Below are 11731 nucleotides of genomic sequence, written 5' to 3' on the forward strand. Positions count from 1 at the left end.
TTTTTTGTTATTAGAGATGCACTATAGATTTGATGTGGGTATATATATGTATATATACGAGCGCCGTCTAATGCTGAGCTTGATCAAAAAATTCGGCTATAGGCTAGAGATTATACAGAACATACATATGAATGAATTTAAATTTAAATTATTTTAAGTGCCGAAACGTAAATAAAAAGCAAAAAAATTGAGTGTTATTTATGGAAACGACAAATGATGAGATTGAAGATTAGAATTGCTCGGATTTTGATAGTGTTTAAATACTTTTTTGGATTTTTAGTTTTTGGATAATTTTTGTTGTTGTTGCGGGTAGAAAAATTGAAAATTGAAAATTGAAAATTGAAACTGACGTGTGAAATGTGTGATTTGTGATTTGTTGATTGTTATTTCCTAGGCGCCTTCTCATCGCACAACTCTCTTGATTCGACTTTGTATCCCAACAATTTGGCAAATGCTTTCTACGTTTTTCTACTCAATCAATCAAGCGCACGCAGTGTTGGAAAACGCTCACTGAGCAGGCGAGCGCACATCACTCTCTTTAAATTCGATTGATTTTCGGAGCGAAAACAAAAGACAACCAAGGAAAACAGTTTGGAAATTCATTTTCATCGATTACTTTTTGGCGTAGGTGACAAAAACACAAAAAAAAAAAATAGACGAAAAGTGGAGTCAGAAACAGCGTGTAAAGGGACAGAGAGCATGAAAGAGAGTGCGTGAGTGTGTGTGTGAGAGAGAGAGAGGGAGAGAGAAGAGCGCGTTGCCGCGTGTGCGAGCGAGACAGCGTGCAGCTGCGTGTCGTGTGCGTAAAACGCCGACGGCGACGCTGACGCCGCTGCCCAAATAAGAAAACTGGAAAATGTTTCTATATTTTTTTGTTTTTTTTTATTTTGCTTACAATTATAAATATCAATTGTGGCGCGTTATCGTTATCGTTGTGATTATCGTTAGCGTTATCGTTATCGCTTTCGTTAGCTGCCTTATTGCGGGGCGACACTTTTCTTGCTTGCTTTTCTGCTCTTCTTTTTCCACTGCTTTTCACTTGTGTTTTCGCACCAGACAAAATAAAAAACAACAACAATGTGACGCACCGACGACGTTTAACGGTTTTCGCTGTTTTCTTCTTCGGCTTTTGCTATTTTCTTTTATTCTTCTCTTTTTTTTTGTTTGCTTTCTTTGCTTTTCTTTTGGTTTGGATTTGGATTTGGATTCGGTTTCGGATTCGAGAGCTGAGAGACGAACGAACGAACGAACGCGCAGCACGGCGACGAGTAAACTGCCAACGGACGCTAAAACGTTTCAATGAAAATTTCTGTGGAAAATCCACACGAAGGCGGCGCAGCTGCTGCTGCTGCTGTTGCTGCTGCTGCGGTTGACGCTGGCGTCGCAACGCAGCGCGATGTTGACGCCGACGCCGACGCTGACGTTGCCTTTTTCAGTGAAAGTTGTGCCTGTTCTCGTTTTTGCGGCGGCGTCAAACCAAAATGGCTGACACGTGTATGTGTGTATGTGTGTGCGGCGTCTATCCGGCAGTTTATCCGTACACACACACACACATTCAAACACAGTGTCGCAATCGAAGTTCAAGTCGAAGAGCAACCATTTCCCTTCCACCTCTGCTTACTCTTCCTCTTGCGCTTCATCATTTTCTTCTTCTTCTTCTTCTTCGTCTAACGGTTCCTGTTCTTGTCAGCTTAGGCATACGTATAGTGCCTGCCAGCAGTTAACTCACAGTCTTGACAAGCAAACTTTCTTTTAACCACAAATTGTATATACATTTTCCACATTCTTCTCTTTCAAAATATTAAAGTTTTCAGCTAATAGAGTCTTAAGATATTTAATAGATCTATTGTTTTCGCTGCTACCTTAATCCTGAAACTCCTCACAACCTTTTATCCACAACCTTTCTACACACTTAACATATACCCCAAATTAATAATCTTTTATAGATTAAAGACAATTGTTGTTTAGTAAAATTGTTACATAAAAATAAAATCATATAAGAATCTTTTTATTTAGATTTTCCTTTGCAGTAAGTTAACATTATATTAATTTTAGAAATTTGAAATACATTTTTTAAAGTTAACTTCCTTCTGAAGTTGAATATTTTTTACACATTTAGAAACATTTTCTTTTTTTGAAATCTTTTTAAAGTTATTTAAAGCATTATTATTAAGACAATTAAGATGACTAAACAATTAAAGTTTTAATTTAATTGTAACATGTTTTGTCACTGAGCTGCCATACTTTTAGGCGGCACTGTATCGACCTGTGTGCTCCTCCATTGAAGAAGAAATACGGCTTCAAACGGATAACCGAATATTTTCCATGTGAATGGTTTGCCATTTGCCGACTGCGACGCTGGCAGCGACGTCGACGTTGACATTGAGCTCTCAACGAAGTTGAGGGTGAAGTGAGAGCATGAAAAGCGAATTTTCATTTCATGTTTTGTGACGAAACGAAAGGAAAACCAACAACAAGCGGAGAACAGAAAGCAGAAAAAAACCCAAAATTAACACGAAGGAAAACGAAAATGCGAGGAAAACTCATATGTATGTATATGTAGATGTGTGTATGTTTGTACGCTGGCACGTTGACTACAAGGGTGGCAATGTCGGCAGCGACGTTGACGCCGACAGCGAAGCTGACGCCGACGCTGACGCCAAGCGTTGGCAGCGACTCTCTGTGAGTGTCACAAGCGAGCTGTGGAAAATACGGAAAATTCAGCTGCCTGTCTATGCACATGTATATATATATGTGCGTGTGTGTGTGTTTGAGTGTTACTGTATTCCTCTTTGCCTGACTCCGTCGCTGACTGTTGAGTTTTCTCAGTTGCTTTACACTGGTATCCTCAATGATTTAACAATCACCTAACTGAAGGTCCTACAAGTCTATCCGTCCATTTGGAAAAGACACTTCTGATAGGACCAAATGAGATAAGATCATTTGAGTACTTATTTAAAAAGATACATCCGCTAAGATAATAATCATTAAATCGATAATAGTAATCGATATGGATACGTTATCGCTTAAAATCATCTAAGGTTTTATAAGAATTCATAATAATAAAAAACTTTCCATGGAATCAAAATCAATAAGTATATATTTGTCATATCGATTAATCGAGCTACTAAGTTTCATTATAATAAACGGATTTAAAAGTGTATGAAACATTCATTAGGATTAATAATTAGTAACCTGATTTATTGTATAATAACTAGCCTTTATCTTTAAAGATAATAAAAGGTTCTCCAATAAACATAGCTAACATAATTATAATCACTTTTAAAATGCTAGCTTAAATTAAACTCTTTTGTCGATTTATGTTTATCATAATCAAAAAACTCAAGTCGAACTATTTTATCCATATAATATAATATTACTCTATCTATATGATTTCTTTCTCCTTGATTTTTATTGATTTTGAATTGTAGAAAATATATTATATCCAAAGAATACAATGAAGAGTATACAAACCAGCTTATAGAACTTATAAAATATTTAATTTCTTTTATTGAAAAACTTTCTGGATTGCAAACTTAAGTAAAGTTGATTAAGAGTAAGATTAATTTGAAGACTTATGCAGATATTTTATTTAATGAATTTTATTATAACATATACGTTTAATGAGAGTATTCCATAAACGTTCTGTCGTGGTTACATCAAGATGTTTAACTTGTTATATCTCAAGGATTTAGCTGTGCTCATAGTCTGCTTGCTGACATTTACTGTTGTCCGGGATAACGGTAAACGTCAGCCATATTGATGCTTTAGCTTAGCATGTCTGGCAACGCCAGTGCCAACATTCTGTTTGTTTGTTTGCCTGCCATCTTTGTAGTATGTAATGTCCTCCATGGTCAGTTGAATGCGTTTTAAATTGAGTTAACATGAAGCATGCTTAAGATTTATTTGATTTTAAGCTTATTTTCTAACACAACAAGGGTGACTATACGAGAACATGGTCGTATATTTATAGGAAATGATTCTAGTTAATAGTGCTAAAATGTTTATCGAAATTTCGCTGGTTTCTTAAAAAAATATATCGAAAACATTTTCCAAATACGCTCTTTAAATTATAGCGTATTCGCTAAAAAGAAATACTTGTATCTCAAACTATTGTAGCTGATATACAGAAAAAGAAAATTTGGGATTCCGGGCTAAAATTAATCCGAAGCGAAGAACGGTAATCCCGGATTCTCTTAAACCGAATACAAAATACTTAATACTTTCAACAATATTTTTACTTTCGTGTTTCTGGAAGATTGGTTTTCAGTTATATCAAATAATTTAGGCTTCCTTGACTTTTTAATGTTGAATTTTTAATATTGTTGTCATTTTATCTACGTTTTATCTTAATTTAACAATAATATTCTGAATACATACTTAAAAAATTCTTGCTAAAATCAAGAATCTTAAACTTGAATTTAAGAATGATTTTTTTTAATTTTTTCTGTGTACGATCTGATCATTCTAAATAGTTCTATAATAGTTTGTAGATAATAAAATAAGATATTGTGTAACTAATCATATTGACAGTATTTATTAAGTAAAGTAAAAACTTTCTGATAACTCTAGGAATTCTAACAATTTTTTTTAAGAATAAATTTGTGCTCTTAATCCAAATAGATATTTAGTCAGATTTTATTTTGATCATATCGAATAGATCCAATTAGATAAGCATATACCATACAAGTAGAGTTTACAATCTTGCTGTTGCTAAAAACGACTTCAAATTGGGGTTTTCCTTTAAGAAAATTGTTGATGATATGAGAAGTTACCTTACAGTTCCGGTTGAGCAGTTCTCACTCTCATTATATGTCTCTATCTCGCTTATTCTCCTTGTGTTGCTGTGTCTCATTTTCAAGGTAGTGTTGGAAACGTTGTCTATGACCTTGCAACGGTTTTCTGCTGCTTCCTTTGATTTCTGTTTTCCCATTTACAACGCCTTTTGCTGAATCCAATGCGCACCCCGAAAAATTTGTTGCCACGTTGTTGTTTAGATGTGTCGTCTGTGTTGTTACCAACCCAACACACACACACACACACGCACACACACACATTGTAGACATTCCCCCATACCCAAAATTCGCACATTTTGAACGCGTCCCGTTTTGGAAATTTCGGTAGTTTTTCAACCCCAGAAAAACAAAAAAAAAAATCTAAAGTTGGTTGGGGGGAGAAACTAGATGCGGATGCGGATGCGTATGCCTGGAATGTTACAGCCGGCACTACCCTGTACCCCTGTCTCGTCCTCGTCCTCGTCCTGGTTCTGTTTCTGGTCCTGGTCCTGGGACAGTGCCACAACCCATGAAAACAGCTAACGCAACCAATGCAGCATCCACCCCCAAAAAAGGAACGCGCATAAATCCCACAATCCAATGCGTAGTTGGATTCGTATTTGAAAAAGTAATCGGCATAGGAATCGACATCGGAATCGGATTCGGAATCCAATGTGAGTTTGATGCAGTAACTAATAGTGATGTAAAAATGAATACTTGGGCACACTGATAAAAAAAAATGTTCTAAAATCAAGATTTTGGTCTCAAAACTACGCATTTTGGTCTAATAGTGCGTAGAGAACTTGAAATTTATAAGAAGAAGCTCTTATTTTAAGAATAAATGTTCTTAAAATTAAAATCAAAAAATAAAAATAATTAAAAATGATTTTTATATTTATAATCACCATTTGTTTTTGTGAAATAGTGCATATCTATACTTTCCTTACAATTTAAGATTTTTATTCTTGTATTAAGTACTTTGATTTTTTAGATTAATATTCTTAGTACATTAAAAAAATGTTTTTATTTTAAGAACAAAATATTTAAGATGAATTTTCTTGATATTAAAAGTTGGTCTTTTTTTCAGTGTATATCATGTTTTAAATACTTCTTTTTTTCTGGCAATTAATCTAGTAAAATATATCGATGATCATGAAAACTTTGCATCTTTGCAGTTCTTTTTCGCTCTTTTTATAAATTCGTCTTCGAAATTACGAAAGTAAAGATTTTAATGAGTTCTAAAAACTGCAAATAAATAATATAATATGCATAAATAAGCCCAGGAATTGATATTAACCCTGTTAGACTTTTTTCATTTGGAAATTTTGCATAGAAAATTAATGAATTTGATGTTTTCAATGGCGATGTTTAAAAACCCATTTCAGTTTGCATTTACATCACTAGTGCGTAAATGCCGCCCCTGCCCCTGCCCCCGCCCCTCCGCCACAGGTCTAGCCACCCCCCAAGTCGCGTTCATCTTCGGTTTGAGGCTCGAGCCGAAGTTGCGTCTAAGTCGAGTGTCCCGTTACGCGCTGTTGCTGTCTCGCTCTGTCTGACGCACTTTGAACAGGATCGGCACAAAACGGTTAACGTAAGCTTCCACTACCCTCTGACCCTACCCCTAACCGATTTCCTCAACCCCACAGCGTTATTTGGTATTGTTGTGTGAGCCTTTGCTTTTTATTATTATTATTTCATTAGATTGCAACCCTCGTAATGTAGCAAGGACTGTGCGTGTCCTTTGTCCCGTTACTCATGTCCCCCTGCCCCGTGTCCCGTTGCCCCGTGTCCCGTTTTTCGTGTCCCGTGCCGCTGCTTCGCGAAGTGCGTAAAAAATGTTTGCCAACATTTTTGTCGGCGAATTTCAACTTGCTTTCATCGAGTTCCATTCAGAAAAGACGCACTCGACGAATTCGGTCTCTCCTTCCCCTCCATTCTCCTCCCCTCCCCATCTCACACTCTTCTTCTTTATGTGGCAGACGCTGACGTCACGCGGATGCTGCAACATGGCGTCAGGTCAGTTCCAGAAAGAGAGAAATGGAGCAAGAGAAAGATAGAAGCAGAGAAATTAAGTGAGAATTCTTCTCAAATGGATTAGAGATTGTTTTAAGATCCTCTACAAATTGATCTTAAATTGGAGCTATATATTTTGCGAAGACTCGTCTTTGTTAATAAATAAAACAAACGGTAAAATTTCTTTATGAAAAACTCAAAGAGAATTCACAGCAGTTAATCAAAATCATTTACTCTACAGAAAACCCAAAAGAAAATACAGAATAAGAAAAGAATCGTTTATAAAATTTAATCGAACTTTAAGTTTGTGAGATATATAGAAATATCTCTATAAATATTTGAGTTGTTTTGTATCTATCTCACTAATTTTATTTCTTTCTAAAACTCTTTCTTAATCTCTAAATCTCCCTCTCTTTGTGAGATATAGAAATATCTCTATCAATATCTGAGTTTTTCTGTATCTATTTCACTTATTTTATTTGTGGTAAAGTTGCTAGCTCAAAGAGTTGTCCAACTTCCAATTGTCATAACTTGATCAAAGCTGAATAGATTTTCAAACGGAATGTCATTTTGACCATGGATTGGCCTCTAAATTCATTCTGTATTCAATTTTTGTTCATTTAGAAAATTTAATTATTTTCAATCAAAATTCGATTTCGATGCTAAGGGTCCCCCCTTTGGAATTTCGAAAATTCAAAATTTTAAATCTCAGGTTTTCACTTTTAATCAACTCCTTATATCATAATTAGTATAGAACAACACTTCAAACTTGATTCTGAGACCTTTCATATTTTTGTAAAAAATCATGTGAAATTGAACAAAAATTTTGACTTGTAAAGTGGTTAAATCCGCAGTGTGATCAACTTCAAACTGTCATAACTTGGTCAAAACTGAACCGATTTTTAAGCTGAATGTCATTTTAATCATTATTTGGCATTTTAATTCATTCTGCATTTAAATTTTAATAATTTCTTTAAAAAAAATATTTTTCTCTAGATTCTGCTAGATATTGATTTCGATGCTAAGGGTCCCCCCTTTGAAATTTCGAAAATTCAAATTTAAAATCTAAAGCTTTCACATTTAATCAACTCCTTATATAGTAATTTGTATAAAACAACACTTTAAACTTGATTCTTAGACCTTTCATTTTTTTTGTAAAAAATCATGTGAAATTGAACAAAAATTTGGACTTGTAAAGTGGCTAAGTCCGCAGTCTGACCAATTTCAAACTGTCATAACTTGATCAAAACTGAACAGATTTTAAAGAGGAATGTCATTTTGATCATGATTTAACCTCTTAATACATTCTGCATTCAAATATTTTTAAATTCGTTCAAAAACATGTTTTTTTGCCCTAGGTCTGTTTATTTCGATGTCATATTTATTAAAAAACGACATCTTAAAATTTTAATATGATTCAAAATTGATTTGCTGTACTGTTACGTAGTGGTACTGATACCGGAACCGAGAGAAAAAAACTGAAATAGAACCTTTTACCGAAACAGTTATTATTTTGGGACGTACCGGAACCGAAACCGTAACCTATACTTGTTTCGGTTTGATTCCCTGATTTCTATCTCAAATTCTATCTTTATTTCTATCTCTATCTGTATCTATTTTGTGAGATATATAGAAATATCTCTATCAATATCTGAGTTTTTTTTGTATCTCTTTCACTTATTTTATTTCTATCTTAAATTTTTTCTTTATCTCTAAATCTATCTGTATTTATTTCAATTTTTAAGTATTTTTCGATCTTTTTTATCCAAGTATCTATCGCTTTAGGTCTTCCCATGTGTCTATATCTTAATCTATGTTTCCTTCCTTAATTATTCTCCCCTTTTTGTTCTATTTCTATCTCGTCATTTTAGTGCATTCGTTAATCACATCCGAGTTCATTTCTCCAAGTAGCTGAAAGTTCTTCAGCTTGTGCTGTTATCGTTATTGTTATCGATTAATAGCGATCGCTGTGTACTTAAATAAATGCAGAAAAGGGTTCTGTGACCTCAATGCGCTTTTAATAAGTTCTGCTTAAGTTATGAATATTTGCTTTTTAATGCTTTCGGCTTTCGACATTTTCGACTTTCGGCTGATTGGATTGATGTTAATCTCATGCAACAACAGACGTGACGTGGCAGGATCAGAAGGAGCAGGAGCAGAAGCAGGAGGAGGAGGAGGATGAGGAGGAGAAAGAGTCCATGCAAGCAGGCGTCCAGTCTGTTAGATGCAGCCGCAAGGGAGCAAGTTGGCTGTAAAGAAAGCGTGTGGCATGCAACATACGAGTACTTTACTATGTGTATATGCTACATATATGCATCAAATGAGCAATGAGTACCAAAAAGCAGAGCGACACTCGGGGGAGGAGCAGGGTTAAAAGTGGGCCAGCGAGAAGGGGGAGGGAGTAAGGGAGGATGGGGAGGGTGAGGGGGTTTTGCCGTTCGTTTACTTATCAACGTCAACATCAATGCCGCGACGTCAGCTGCACCTGCGCAACGTGCCACAAGCCGCACGAGCCACAAAGCCGACTGGCAGACGTGGGACAGAGAGGGGAGCAGAGAAGGACAGAGGGGAGCAGAGGGCAACCCCTATAGCTGTTAACGGTTAACGGTAACGCGGCTCATTTTCAACAGTTATTTGTTTTCGGGTCACTTTTATGAGGCGACGAAACGTGCAAAAGTAAACACTGGTGAAGAGAGAGGAAGACAGGGAAGATAGGAGTGGAGATAGGAGTGGAGAAGAGCGAGAGAGATGAGAAGAGGGCAGGTGAGAGTTAAGAGGTAAGTGGAGAAACAAAGCAGGCAGAGGGAAAAGGAAGAGTGGAGTTCGAGGAGCTAAGATGATGCGAGTGTAGAGTGGAGAGAAGAGGAGGAGGAAAACGAAAGAAGAGTGATAAAAGAACAGACAGAAGATCAAGTTGGAAAGGTGGTGAGAGTTGTGTAGAGACAGGAGAGAGAAAGAGGAAAGCGAATAGGTAAAAGTAGACAAAACAGTTAGAGATAAGAGAAAGAGAGAAAGAAAGGAGATAAGATAAAGAGAGGGAAGAGAAGAGACATTAGAGAAAGAAAGAAGAAGAAGCAGACGAGAGCTTATAGAATAGACAAAAAAAAAAGAATCAAGTGGAGCTACAAAATTTTGAAAGAGAAAAATGGGAATAAAGTTGGGAAGAATGGCGGAGAAAAAAGATGTGGCAGATGTGACAGATAAACAGAAAGGTAGGAGAAAGAAAAACCAGACTGTAATCCCTTAAAAATTTAGGGAATTTTACTTATACATATTTATACAAAATTGTTATTTGATTTGCTCATTTGTTTTGCATTTTTATTAAAAAAATATTAAGTCAATAAAATTTTAGAATAAATAAATAAATAAATATCTCACTTAAGATAACCATGACTTAAATATAATTTTAAACTTTACAACAATGATTTTAATATAATTTGAAACTTTATACAATTGTAAAATCAAGCTTGAAAAAATTAATTAGTTATAAATAATTTTTCATTGAATTGAAGGTTTTAATTCGAAGTAAAGGGACTCGGATTACGGACTGGTAGACTATAATTATGAAAAAAAGAAAAGATAGCAGGCCATAGAAGAGAGGGAAGAGGAAGAGGAAGGGGAAGGGAATGTGGCAAAGTGCCAAGTGACAGAGGTGAATGCAACGGAATTAACGTTGCAACTTGATCCCTACGCCAGTTTCTCATAATTATCATATCATCAAGAGCAACAACAACTTTAGTGAATGAACAGCGACAGCAACAAGAAAGAGGAAACGAGGGGAGAAGAGAGGAAATTGCAGGCAATTGCAGTTTTATCCAAAAACTGCATAACGTCGCCAGAGTCGTCGATTGTGGCATGCGTCGACGGTTGCAACCCCTTTTGGTTTTGGTTCTGGTATTTTTTTCTCTCATTTTGGTTGCAGCTTGTGGCGTTGCAGCCTCCTTTGGGCTCGTGCCACAGCCACAGCCACGGCCAAGAGGCCAAAAGGCCAATTTATGCAGGACGATGTGCAATCTGATCTGTCTTTGGCTTTTCGTCCTCTTCCTCTTCCTCTTGCTCTTCTACTTCTTCTTCTTCTTGTTGTTGTTGTTGTTGTGACTGCGCTTTTGTGTGTTGCAAGTGTGTGTGTGTGTGTGTGTTGTGTGTCTTAATCTGCGCTTAATGTGTTGTGATTGCAGCTAACGCAACGGGGCAAGTTTTGTGTGGCAGAATTCAAGTGTTGCCCTCTTTATCTTTTTTTTTTATTCATTTAAATATATATATATGTTTTTTTTTCAAGGTGTGGCACGCGCTGCATCTGCATGCCAGTTGCAACTGCAACGGTGGCAACAACAACAACAACAACAACTGAAACCGAGCCCGAAATTGGAGACGACGCCGCACAGCAATTATAGCCAGCATATTGGTGGCAGGAGGGAGGAAGGGGCAACATTTTGTGGCACTGTCAGTGCGGCAAAAGGAGCTGCACTTAATGCTGCGCCAAACATTTTGGGGCGTCAACCTGACAACGGCATACATAACATATGTACACAGAAAAAAAAAAAAAATCATTTTAAAATTCAAGTTGAAAACAGAAACTGTAATCATTTTCAGTTTTATTATAAAACTCAAGAAATAATCATTATTTATTTTAAGTTTTATTATAAAACTTAAGAAATAATCATTATTTTTTGAGTTTTATTATTTTACTTATGATTAATTTTGATCAAAAAAATATAAAACTCAGGAATAATCATTATTTGTGAACAACAAAATAAAACTCAAAGAATAATAATTATTTCTTGAGTTTTATTTTTTTGAATCAAAAAAAAAAATAGATTATTTTATAAGTAAAATAATAAAAATCATCAATCTTAAAGTAATAGTGAAATTGCATAGATTACCATTAAAGAAATATTTTGTTTTACTTTATTACGGCATTTCGGATTTTTTTCACTGTGTAG

At 35.6% G+C, this 11731-nt stretch overlaps 1 long non-coding RNA gene across 1 annotated transcript; it reads right to left on the reverse strand.

The window, feature by feature from the left end:
* On the reverse strand, positions 1 to 484 carry LOC117791263. The gene is made up of 2 exons (XR_004618036.1): positions 351 to 484; positions 1 to 103 (listed from the first exon to the last, which is right to left on the reverse strand). It is a non-coding gene; the product is annotated as an uncharacterized LOC117791263 (long non-coding RNA).
* Positions 485 to 11731: the final 11247 nt, after the last annotated feature.

Source organism: Drosophila innubila, chromosome X, assembly GCF_004354385.1.
Source record: "Drosophila innubila isolate TH190305 chromosome X, UK_Dinn_1.0, whole genome shotgun sequence".
Classification (NCBI taxonomy): domain Eukaryota; kingdom Metazoa; phylum Arthropoda; class Insecta; order Diptera; family Drosophilidae; genus Drosophila; species Drosophila innubila.